Source organism: Nycticebus coucang, chromosome 11 (assembly GCF_027406575.1).
Source record: "Nycticebus coucang isolate mNycCou1 chromosome 11, mNycCou1.pri, whole genome shotgun sequence".
NCBI classification, from domain to species: Eukaryota; Metazoa; Chordata; class Mammalia; order Primates; family Lorisidae; genus Nycticebus; species Nycticebus coucang.
The window spans coordinates 74,516,214-74,529,500 of record NC_069790.1 but is presented as its reverse complement, the minus strand read 5'-3'; the positions used below and the strand labels follow the sequence as shown (position 1 = coordinate 74,529,500).

Sequence of the window (13,287 nt, the reverse complement as noted above, 5' to 3'; positions counted from 1 at the left end):
GAATGATTAGGTTACATTGTTTGCCTTACAATAACTCTTAAATTATCCTGCAGGTTAGGAACTAGCCACTTAGTAGGTTAATATTTTGCCCAAGGACACGCAAGAAGGGGAAGAATGAAATTCAGGCCAAATCAAAGAACTTCCAAGTAGTCATTTCCCTTCCTCCATGCTGTCAGTCTGTAGAATAAGTCTAAGTCACTCATTCCAGGCTTAGATGAAGTACAAGGAGGAGGAGGTGGGAAAAGGGAGGAACCTGGCTGGTACTGATGGTTGACGGTGGTAGTTAATGTGTCATGAAGTTCTTTGCTAAGCAGAGACCAGGGCAGGTCCATGTTCCCACTAACCACGGTAGGAGGAAAAGGAAAAGGGTAAATGACAGAGCAGACTTGCAAGGCACTTGCCTCATTAGATAAGATATATGGGCCGCTATATAATTGTAATTACTGTAGTAAGTGTTGTTTTGGTACCATTTTTTAAAAATTCAAGCAGAGAGGACAGTGGAATTTTTGAAACATGCACATTTTGGTAGCAGGCAAAAGGAGTGGCCTGCAGTGGGACTCTGGATTGCACTCAAGCATGTAGACTCTCTGCTCTACAGACTCCCTGGAAGACACTCAGCTTAGACCTATGTGGACATTCTGAATCTCCTATGACAACCTTCAGGATTTGAAACTCTTAGCCTCTGCTAACACTAAATTATTTGGAAACTCTTGAGGGGACCGATAGGGCCTTTTAGACACCCTTGATGTTTCTGAAGTCCACCTGGACTTGCAGGACTGTAAATTATTGCAGATCCAAGATCAGTGTTTCCTGCCACGCTATGTGTAAATGAAAGCTTTCGTTTGGTTTGTAACTATAGCAACAAGTTCTATAGCCCATTGTTTTGCTCAACTCAGTCTAGTAATCACAGCTGTACAAGAATTCATTAGTCTTTTTTTTATGAATTTGTTTTTTATTTCAAATTAATATGAGGATACAAATTTTTAGGTTACATTGTTCTCATTTCCAGGTAAAGTTCCATTTGTAAAAGAGCCCTTCACCCGGGGGCATGTTATACACCCTCACAATGTGCACATTAGGTGAGATTCCGCCTCATGCCCTCCCTCCTTCTGCCAATCATCCGCCCCTCTACCCCTGCCCCCCCTGTCCCCTTCTACCCCCATACTAGACTATATTTGTATTTTATTGTTCTTATGAGCATGTAATTATTGATATATTGATTTCATATTAGTATAGATTACATCAGATATTTATTTTTCCATTCTTGCGATAGTTTACTAAGAAGAATGTATTCCAATTCTATCCAGGTAAATGTAAAAGATGTACAAGTCATGGCAGCAACCTAAGTGCCCATCAACCCATAAATGGATCAGCCAACTATGGTGTATGTATACCATGGAATACTATTTAGCCATTAAAAAAAGATGGAGACGGCGCCTGTGGCTCAAAGGAGTAGGGCGCCGGCCCCATATGCCAGAGGTGGCGGGTTCAAACCCAGCCCTGGCCAAAAACTGCAAAAAAAAAGAAGATGGAGACTTTACGTCTTTTATATTTACCTAATGGATGGATTGAAGAATTCATTAGCCTTTAATTGATTTAGATTGTGTTGTCTTGCTTTTTGCTAAAGGAGTCCTAGCCTTATGCTGTTGCAGTGACAGAAGTTGAATTTCATGAGCCTCTCTGTGCTCTTGATCCTGCTTTTTGCTGAAGGCCAAGACGGAAAGACTCCGCTAAGACCAAGGACAGATTCTTGTATGGTATAATGGGAAAGGCTAAGGGATTTGCAGCCAGAGGACATGGGTTTGAATAAATATTGCCATTTATTGCTCTGTTATCTTGGGCATATCATTTTCACTCTCTTACCTTCAATTTCGTCATCTACAAAATGGAGATAATTCTTATGGTATATAGTCTTAGGGTAAGTGAAAACAACTTGAAGGCTTTGTTTAAATTGTAAAGGGCTATATAAATGTTTTTATTATTAGGGGCCCTGAGCAGGAGTGCCTGCATGCTGACAGGGGCCATGGGGAGGGTCCATGGAGACAAAGTCTTGTCTGTTCCTAAGATAGTTCTGCCCGTGGTGCTTCCCCAGCAGGCCCCCACATGTTCTGCCTGCCCAGAAATGAGTAATACAGTGTTCATTTTGCCTATGTAGGTTTCTGAGAAGAAAGGGCAAAAATATTAAGCAGCTTTGGAGAGAGGGTGAGGAACTTTCCTTGGGACTGTGCTTGGGGCACAGTGGGAGTGGGCAGAGGAAGGCAGGAAGACAGCAGAATGAGGAGGGACACTGGTGTGCTCCCACCTAGGGGGCACAGGGTAAGGGTACATGGCACACCCTTGCCAACAACTACCGCAGGGACCTCGCCTAACAAGCACAGACATTGTAACCTAGTCACTTGTACCCTCATATGAATCATTTTAGACTAAAAGAAATGAGCTCGCGCTCTCTTAGCGTCCTTCCGTCCATTGTGCTTATTCTGTGACAGAGCCTTGGCTCCCCAGGATGGTGGACAATTAACAGATTCCTCTCTGATTACACATGTACATCATTAAAGATTTAACTGCCTAGCACATGTGCCATTAACTTTAAAGCCTAGGTAAGCCCTTGAAGGTTTCTCTCAGAGCTTTGCTCTCTTTTGTGTGTTTGTGTGTTTTTAATTAGAAGTAATTCAAACCACATTGTTATTTTAACACTTCGATTATAAGGCAAAGTTTATCTGTACTTACTTACTGCAGGAGTTTTCCTTTTTCCTGTGCCTGAGTGGAGGTTTGGCAGGATTCTTTTTTTGAGAGGGTATTTTTCTCTTTTGTGTTTTTAGGAACAGAAAAAAATTGCAGGTTTTTTGTTGTTTTTGCTGGGTCTTGGACTGACAAAGCTTTTTACCCTCTCTTTTTAAAAACATGTATCTTATCTTAAAAAAAGTTACAAGTCGAATTTTGTCTTTGTGTAGTAATAAGGAGTATTGTACAATTGTACGTAGAATGTAAGATGTACATGTACATAACCATGATCATTTTATCTTTTGCATGTAAGCCTGCCAATCTGGTCCTATCTGCTGTTGTTGCTGCCCATTGCATGGGCCTGAGGTACGCCTCACGTGGGATTGGCTGCCCAGCCTTCTGAGCCTGTCATATTGTGGGTCAGAAGCTCCTAGGAGGGGCCTTTAACATACAGTGTTAACATCATCTCCAAACGAGAATATGCATATCATGCCAGAGATATACTGATAGGACTGAGAGGCACTTGTCATACAATTTTATATCACAATTTGTATAATCCCGTTTTGACATTTCTGTGTTTTTGTATAGATTAGGAAAACAAGAAAAAAATTGGAAGTGTTCCAGAGTTCTCCCTTCCTCCATGTGATTCAAGGTTCTTTACTGCAGAAAGTTACATAGTTAACCTCAAGGGCTGCTGGGGGAAGGACTGCAGTCAAGTTTCCAAGGCTATTAGAAGAGCTCAATTACAAAAAAGATGCTCAGGTTCTGGGTAGGAAGACCAGAAGGGTGGCTTTACATGACACACTGCTATTTCTAAAATGAGCAAAACTCGTTCTTGTTCAGTGATGAGTAATAGTGAAAGGCAGTGTGGTTTCCTGCTGTCTTTCTTGAAGCGTTGCTAGGGTACTGTCAAAATCATCACATCGTTTGTGTGTCCTGCCCCATTCTTTGGAGCATGTGGCATTTGGTTCTTGCACACGCTCCTTGTAATTATCAAGAAGGATTTCCTTCAGAGTTCAAAATAAAAATGAAATGATGATCACCTATATTTAGCTTTAAAGAAGAGGAAGTAGTGGTGTGTGTTACAAAACAAGGCAGACCGTGCAATATTCGTTGCCCAATTATTTTTTGTGAAGCTTCCTATTTTGCTTTCTGTTTTAACCCTTAGATCAGTGGTTGTCAACCTGTGTGTCACGACCCCTTTGGGGGTCTTCTGCATATCAGATATTTACATTACAATTCATAACAGTAGCCAAATTACAGTTATGAAGTAGCAAAGAAAATAATTTTACGGTCGAGGGTCACCACAACATGAGGAACTGTATTAAAGGGCTGCGGCATTAGTAAGGTTGAGAACCACTGCCTTAGATGAAGCATGAATAATACAGGAATTAAATGTTCTTTTATGATGGGACTAAAGCTTCTTTTCTCCTCCACTGGCCTCTCTGTGTGTCTAAAGCTTACGTGTCAACGCTCAGCTCAGATCCTCTCCTCATAAAACCACATCCTCTCCTCTTCAGACAAGTACAGAACAGCATGGAATCTTGGTTCCTTCACTGGGGCTGCTTCCTGCAGAACTCACCATGCCAGCGGCCCCTCCAGAACAGTGCAGTGGGAGGCCTCCCTGTTCCTCCAAACTTTCATAGCATCTGTTTCAGTTATAACTTTAAAAAGTTTATGCTTTGATTTTCTTTTTATTATTTCTGTCTTGTCAGCAGTCTGTGGGCCCCCTGAGGTGAAGAACAATGTTTTGCTCACCAAAGTTCTCTGTCACCTGCCCATAGCACAGTGGCTGGCTCTTAGGCTCTAATTCAGACCTTTTTAAAACCACTCTTCTCACTGTAACCAATCTCTTTACAACTCAGATTATCCTCTGTGCAAAGAATGCCTGGAGATTAAAGTTTAAATTCAAGCTACAAATAGCTTTTTAAGCTTTATCTACCTTCCTGTGGACACTGCTTTTTATTTAGGCTTATTTTACCATACCTTGTATGACATAGAGCTGGTTATTTCCTTGCCTTGCTTCTGTAGATTGTATATTACCTGCATCCTTGTAGATTCTTAGTGTTCATACCACACTCTGTGGTTATAACATGGTCGCCTGGGCATATATTTTATTTCATTGTTTTACTTGCAGCTGTTGATCATGTTGTCTGCAGGGTGTAATGTTAATACAATGGGCTTTGCAATCCTGTATTAACTACTCCTTGAATAGTTTTTGTGTTATCCATTAAACTGTGTTATATACTTAAGTCCTTTCCTCCCTATTGTCTAGATCAGTGTTTTTCAGACTTTTTTTTATCTCACAGAACATTTGAACCCATAGTTAAATTTCCACAACATACTTAAATTATGCTGATTTTCAAAAGATTTAAAAAAGAATATATTCACTGTGCTTTGAACTTCTTTTGAAAATAATTTAATTAATGATCTTTAAAAATGTTCACAGCACATCTAAGATCTTCTCATGGCACACCAGTTGAAAATCACTATTTGAGATTTAATTCCTATTTTAGGTTTTAATTCACATGGGATTTTCTTATGTGCCTCTATTGCATTTTTTTACTTTCTTACTTAGTCTCCCTTTCTTTTTTCTTTAAATCAGTTTATTGAGGTATAATAAATTTCAGTATACAATAGAGTATTGTTACCTATAGGCACTGGCTGTGTAGTAGATCTCCAGAATTTATCTTGTATAAGTGAAACTTTATACCCTTACCAATCACCTCTCCATTTCCCCTTCCTTCAGCCCCTGGCAACCACCACCCTACTCCCTTCTGCTATGAGACTGTTCTACATATAAGTGACATCATCCAGTGTTTGCATTTCTCTGCTGGCATATTTCACTTAACAGAATGTCCTACCCGTCTGTCCATTGTGTTGCTAATGGCAGAGTTTCCGTTTTTATGGCTGAATAATATTCCATAGTATACATATATCAAAATTTCTTTATCCATTCATGGACGTATGTTGATGGACATTTAGGTTGTTTCCATATCATGGCTATTGTGAATAGTACTGAAATGAACATAGAAGTGCTTATATCTCTTTAAGATCCTGATTTTAGTTTCTTTGCATATACATCTAGAAGTAGGATTGCTGGATCATTAGGCAGTTACATTTTTTTTTTTTTTTAATTTTTATTTATTTTTTTTGTAGAGACAGAGTCTCACTTTATGGCCCTCGGTAGAGTGCCGTGGCCTCACACAGCTCACAGCAACCTCCAACTCCTGGGCTTCAGCGATTCTCTTGCCTCAGCCTCCCGAGCAGCTGGGATTACAGGCGCCCGCCACAACGCCCGGCTATTTTTTGGTTGCAGTTCAGCCGGGGCCGGGTTTGAACCCGCCACCCTTGGTATATGGGGCCGGCGCCTTACCGACTGAGCCACAGGCGCCGCCCCAGGCAGTTACATTTTTAATTATTTGAGAACTCTAGACTGTTTTCCATAATGGCTTTACCAAGTTATACTCTCCCCAAGAGTGTACAATAGTTTCCTTTTCTTCACATCCTCATCAACTTACCTTTTCTTAAATAATAGCTATCCTTCCAGGTTTGAGGTAGTATCTCTTGTGTGTTTTTTATTTATTTATTTATTTTTATTATTATTTTTTTTTTTTTTGGCCGTGGCTGGGTTTGAACCTGCCACCTCAGGCATATGGGGCCAGCACCCTACTCCTTTGAGCCACAGGCACCGCCCTCTCTTTGTGGTTTTGATTTGCATGTCCCTGATGATTAGTGATGTTGAGCACCCTTTCACATGCCTACTGGCCATTTGTATGTCTTCTTTGGAAAAATATTTATTCAACTCCTCTGCCGTTTTTTTTTTTTTGTAGTGTTTCACTAGGGCTGGGTTTGAACCTGCCCATCTTCAGGTATATGGGGTGGTGCCTGTGGCTCAAAGGAGTAGGGCTCTCTGCCCATTTTTAAATTGGGTTATTTGGAGGGTCTTTTGCTATTCAGTTGTATGAGTTCTTTGTGTATTTTGGATATTAACCCCTTATCAGATATATAGTTTGCAAATATTTTCTCTCATTCCATAGGTTGCCTTCTCACTTTGATGATTTCTTCCTTGCTGTGCAAAAGCTTATTAATATGATGTAATTCCACTTGTTTATTTTTCCTTATTTTTCTTTTCGATGCCTATGCTTATGGTGTCACATCCAAAAAAAATCACTGCTAAAACTGATATCAAAGAGCTTTTCCCATATGTTTTCTTCTAGGAATTCTGTGGTTTTAGATCTTATTTTTAAGTCTTTAACCTAGTTTGAGTTAATTTGTGTGTGTGGTATAAGGGTTCAATTTAATCTTTTGCATAGGGATGTCCATTTTTCCTAACAACATTTATTGAAAATCTATTCTTTCCTCATTGTGTATTCCTGGTGCCTTTGTTGAAAATTAGTTGACTATATATGCACTGGTTCATTTACAATGAACCAATATTTGTACATACTTACGGGCTACATGTGATAACTTGTCATAGACAAAGTGCGTAATGATCAAGTCAGGTTATTTAGGGTATTCATTACCTTGAGTATTTACCGTTTCTATGTGTTGGGAACACTTTAAGCCCTCATGTCTAGCTATTTTGTAATATACAATACATTGTTGTTAACTATAGTCATCCTACTCAGTTATCAAACATTAGAACTTATTCCTGCTATATAACTCTACGTTTAGACCCAGACCAATCTGTCTTCCTCTCCCTTCCTAGACTCTGTTATCTATCATCCTAAGCTCTACTTCCATGAGATCAGCTTTTTTAGCTTCCATATATGAGTGAGAACATGCGATATTTTTCTTTCTGTGCCTAGCTATTTCACTTAACATAATTACCTCCATGTTGCAGCAAACAACATGATTTTATTCCTTTTTATGGCCAAATAATATTACACTGTGTTTGTATTCCTCATTTTCTTTATCTATTTGTTTATATTATACTAATTTTTTTCCTTTGGATAAATACCCAGTAGTGGGCTTGCTGGAACATGTGGTAGTTCTAGTTTTAATATTTTGAGAAATCTCCATACATGTTTTCCAAAGTGTCTGTACTAATTTATATTCCCACCAACAGTATATGTAAGAGTTCCCTTCCCCCAATTCTTACCAGCATTGGTTTTGTTTTGTTTTTTTGTTAATAGCCATTCTAACTGTGGTAAGATATTTCATCATAGTGTGATTTGCATTTCCCTGATGATCAGTAATGTTGTGTGCTTCTTTTTTCCATATGCCTTTGGGCCATTTGTATGTCTTCTATGGAGAAATATCTGTTGTATTCATCTTCTTTGTCTACTTGTTAATGAGTTGTTTTTTTTTTCACTGTTTTGAATTGTTTGAGTTCTCACAGGTTCTGGATCTTAGTCCCTTGTCAGATGGACAATTTGCAAATATTTTCTTCCATTCAGAGGGCTGTCTCTTACTGTGTTGATGTTTCGTATTTTCTGCATAAGCTTTTTAGTTTAATATAGTCCAGTTTATCTATTTTTGTTTTTGTTATCTGTTCTTTTGAGGTCTTAGCCATAAAATATTTGCTTAGACCAATGTCCCAAAATGTTTTTCTTATCTATTCTTCTAGTAGTTCTGTAGTTTCAGATCCAGATACATTATCATATTTAGTCTATACATCTTTCTGAAACAGAAAAATTAATTACTATTATTCCCATTTTAGATAAGAGTAAATTCAATGAATAAATAAGTTATCTATGGCCACTCGACTAATAAATTCAAGAAGCAGAACCTACCAACCCTCTGGCTTCATATTAGAGAACATGCTTTCCATAATAAAGAAAGATGCTTCACATCATCAAGTGCAGCTAATCCAACAAGATAGACATGGAGACGATACACATTCAGCAGAAGATCCAGACCTTAAATGTATGACCGTTACAGTTCTCTGGAAAGAGAAGGGTGTCCATATACTAGTCTGTTGATTCAGTACAGACACATATTTCAGAGATCAAAAAGAATGGGTGGTAATTTTGGCATTCTTTTATGTAATGGAGTCACCTAAACAATTCTCTCCAGAAAATCAGTCATCCCAATGTCACCAAAGTGGACCACTGGAGATGTTGCAGGCTAAGACAGGATCCTTTTAGAAACTGCTCTCGTTTTATATGAAATCAGAAAAAACCTCGAATAGCCATTACTCAGAAATAAAAACAAAGCAGGAAGAATCATGCTACCTGACCTCAGACTATACTGTAAATTGATAGTGATCAAAACAGCATGGTACTGGCACAAAAACAGAGAAGTAGATGTCTGGAACAGAATAGAGAACCAAGAGATGAATCCAGCTACTTACATTATTTAATCTTTGACAAGCCAATTAAAAACATTCAGTGGGGAAAAGATTCCCTATTGAACAAATGGTGGTGGGTGAACTGGCTGGCAACCTGTAGAAGACTGAAACTGGACCCACATCTTTCACCATTAACTAAGATAGCCTCTCACTGGATAAAAGATTTAAACTTAAGACATGAAACTATAAAAATACTAGAAGAGAATGCAGGGAAAACCCTTGAAGAAATCGGTCTGGGTGAGTATTTCATGAGGAGGACCCCCCAGGAAATTGAAGCAGCTTCAAAAATACACTACTGGGACCTGATCAAACTAAAAAGCTTCTGCACAGCCAAGAACACAGTAAGTAAGGCAAGAAAACAGCCCTCAGAATGGGAGAAGATATTTGCAGGTTATGTCTCTGACAAAGGTTTAATAACCAGAATCCCCAGAGAACTCAAACGTATAAGCAAGAAAAGAACAAGTGATCCCATGGCAGGCTGGGCAAGGGACTTGAAGAGAAACTTCTCTGAAGAAGACAGGCACATGGCCTACAGACATATGAAAAAATGCTCATCATCTTTAATCATCAGAGAAATGCAAATCAAAACTACTGTGAGATACCATCTAACTCTAGTAAGATTAGCCCAAATCACAAAATCCCAAGACCAGAGATGTTGGCATGGTTGTGGAGAAAAGGAATCACTTCTACATTGCTGGTGGGAATGCAAATTAATACATTCCTTTTGGAAAGGTGTTTGGAGAACACTTAGAGATCTAAAAATAGATCTGCCATTCAATCCTATAATTCCTCTGCTAGGTATATACCCAGAAGACCAAAAATCACATTATAACAAAGATATTTGTACCAGAATGTTTATTGTAGCCCAATTCATAATTGCTAAGTGTTGGAAAAAGCCCAAGTGCCCATTGATTCACAAATGGATTAATAAATTGTGGTACATGTACACCATGGAATATTATGCAGTCTTAAAGAAGGATGGAGACTTTACCTCTTTCATGTTTACATGGATGGAGCTGGAACATATTCTTCTTAGTAAAGTATCTCAAGAATGGAAGGAAAAGTATCCAATGTACTCAGCCCTACTATGAAACTAATTTATGGCTTTCACATGAAAGCTATAACCCAGTTATAACCTAAGAATAGGGGGAAGGGGGAAAGGGAGGGGAGGGAGGGGGGAGGTGGACGGAGGGAGGGTGATTGGTGGGATTACACCTGCGGTGCATCTTACAAGGGTATATGTGAAACTTAGTAAATGTAGAATATAAATGTCTTAACACAATAACTAAGAAAATGCCAGGAAGGCTATGTTAACCAGTGTGATGAAAATGTGTCAAACGGTCTATAAAACCAGTGTATGGTGCCCCATGATCACATTAATGTACACAGCTATGATTTAATAAAAATAAATAAATAAATAAATAAATAAAATAAAAAAAAAGAATGGAAGAAAAAGTTTCCAATGTACTCAGCCCTACTATGAAACTAATTTATGGCTTTCATATGAAAGCTATAACCCAGTTATAACCTAAGAATATGGGAAGGGGGAGAGGGAGAGGAGGGAAAGGGAGGATGGGCGGAGGGAGGGTGATTGGTGGGATTACACCTGCGGTGCATCTTACAAGGGTACGTGTGAAACTTAGTAAATGTAGAATATAAATGTGTTAGCACAATAACTAAGAAAATGCCAGGAAGGCTATGTTAACCTGTGATGAAATTGTGTCAAACTGTTTATAAAACCAGTGTATGGTGCCCCCTGATCGCATTAATGTACACAGCTATGATTTAATAATAAAAATAAAATAAAATAAAAAAAGAAACTGCTCTGGGTCCACCTGAATACATGAGCAAATCAATGGCTTCTATACAGGGCTGGCTTCATTAGATGTGTTACCTGTGCAGTCACAAAGGGACCCACTCTCAGAAGAGCTATGCAATTGGCTGAATGTCCTGGCATCACCATCTTTAAATGCTTAATAATTTTATTTTTGAGCTTCTGTTTTGTAAGTGAAACCTATTGGGACAATTGAGCATGCATGTGAACCGCAGAGCCAGGGTTGAGTGATTTGCCTGGTGGCCTGGTGCTCAAATGCATGCCTCCGAGCAGTTTGGGGTACTGCAGCCAGCCTAGCACTTGGGTCAAGATTGGCATCAGTAACAGCAGGGACAGCACATGTAATAGCGGCAGTTAGCACAGCAGTGCCCTCAGGAGAAAGAAGAGGCTCTGCATGGGGATATCTCTGGGACGCCGCTTGTCCCCAGAACCCGTCCCTGTGGCATCTGCACATAGAGTAAGGACAGGAACTGCTGACATTCATGCAGAAAACTTTTTAAAATTATTAAAAAATAAAACCAAACACATGGACATTGCAATAAAATTTATCAGGGAGTTGTTAAAATTCTTCAAAGGGTTTAAAATCTCCAGTTTTGAAAATGATTATAATATCTCAAATCAAATACCCATGGGTTAGAAATAAAAATTATCTTTAAATATCATCGCATTCTACAGAAAAGAACACTTTTCACGTGCAGCATTTAGTAAATGAAGTATTAACAAGGAAGGCCATTTTCAGTTTTATTTCTTCTTTGCAATTGAACATGACAGCTATAGAATTTGTACACGCAAGTGTTTTGGTGCATGTACAAACCATGAAGACCCTTTCAGATTCTTGCACAACCTCCTCAAGTTACAGTGAGTGTCAGAGGAAACAAGAAAATGAATATTGAATAAATTTACATTTAAAATTTGCAACTTGAGTTTGAAAATGAATATGATTTATATGGAGTTAAATCTTTTTAGAAAAATTGTTCTTTGAGAATCGTAAACTCTAGAGGTTATATTTTGAAATGATTTATCAGAAATTTATCTAAATGTTGTCAGAGCCTATAAATATTCTTATCATTTCCAGGAACAGATGTATCAGCAAGAAGATTCTTCTCAAAATTAAAAACTGTCAAAAATTATGATTTTTACGTTTTCCAGAGATGACCATCATAAGCGTCAGTTATAGTAATTAAAAATGGAGTAGCAATGAGTACAAATTTTGATAATCTAGTAAAGGAATTTTCAGGAAAGTGAGCCAGAAAATTTTTATGATCAAAATATCGTTATTTTTATTTATTTAAAATAAAATTATGACACCAAAAATACTGTCTTGAAATGTGTAGGTGTATGTTTTTATTCATGTATCACTATTACCTCTATTATTTTATGAGTTTGTAAAGTGAAACATTATATTTTGTTAAGTTTAATAGCACATTTCTCTTGCTTTCTGAACAAGAAAGCTCACATTTATTTTTGGCCCCAATACCTGCAAATTATGTAGGTGGCCCTGTCAATATGATTTGGGGAAGAAAAATTTTCAAAGCTGGCAATAGCAATAATAATTATAGAAGAACCTCAATTTTGCTCCTTTGAGCCTTTGGTTTTAGGTAAATTAACTTTACGAAAGGAGTGAACGCATTATTGTTACTTCATTGATTTAGCATTTCATATTTTACTTCTGAAAACTCAAACACATTATTTGCAATTGTAACATTCTCTGACATTAGGAGAGTAGCAGAACTGGTTTGTTCCATTGGCAGTTATTATTTTGGGGTTTCATTCTAGAAAGGGTGTTATTTGCTAGGGGTTGAAAGTATATGGGTAAATAAGATATAGCTCCTATTCTAAGGAGTTCAATAAAGGAGACAATATGAACAAATAGTAAATTACAATACAGTATTTTAAAAGCAGTTACAGAATAGATATAGATTATAGAGATCTTGGAAAGCAAAGTCTTCTTAACCCAATGGAATCGCTAGAAGGATTCCCACATACTTGTTCTGTAAATATCTAGGCCGATACTGACTTGCATTGTTCCATTTTATTAAATAGAGAGTAAAGAGTGTCTTGCATGAGATCAGCTGCCGACCAGCCCTGCCTCCAGTGCAACCACTGCTGTCTTTGTTCCTCCCTGGACTTGGCTCCTCAAGAGCTTGTTTCTGCCTAGTTTTACTCAGCTCATGCCGATAGCCTAGCCTGGCTGCTGGTTTATATTTTTCCAAAAAATTGGAATTAAGTTTGTGTCATATTTTAAGGGCGAAGGTTATCTTTATTTATCCATTTGATAAATAGTAATTGAGTGCTTACTATAATACTCAGTAAACTCAGAACTTCAGTTCCTGCCCTGATGGAATATATATTCTAGTTATATATTTTATTTTCCAATTAATGCAACACTTACCTACTTTTTTAAAATAAGAATTCTCGATTTCAATGTAACAATAGA

At 38.0% G+C, this 13,287-nt stretch overlaps 1 protein-coding gene across 1 annotated transcript in view; it reads left to right on the top strand.

Moving 5' to 3' along the window:
* Window positions 1-13,287, top strand: part of CCDC146 (coiled-coil domain containing 146) — a 203,549-nt gene that overhangs the window by 29,875 nt on the left and 160,387 nt on the right. The gene's annotated exons all lie outside the window — the stretch shown is intronic.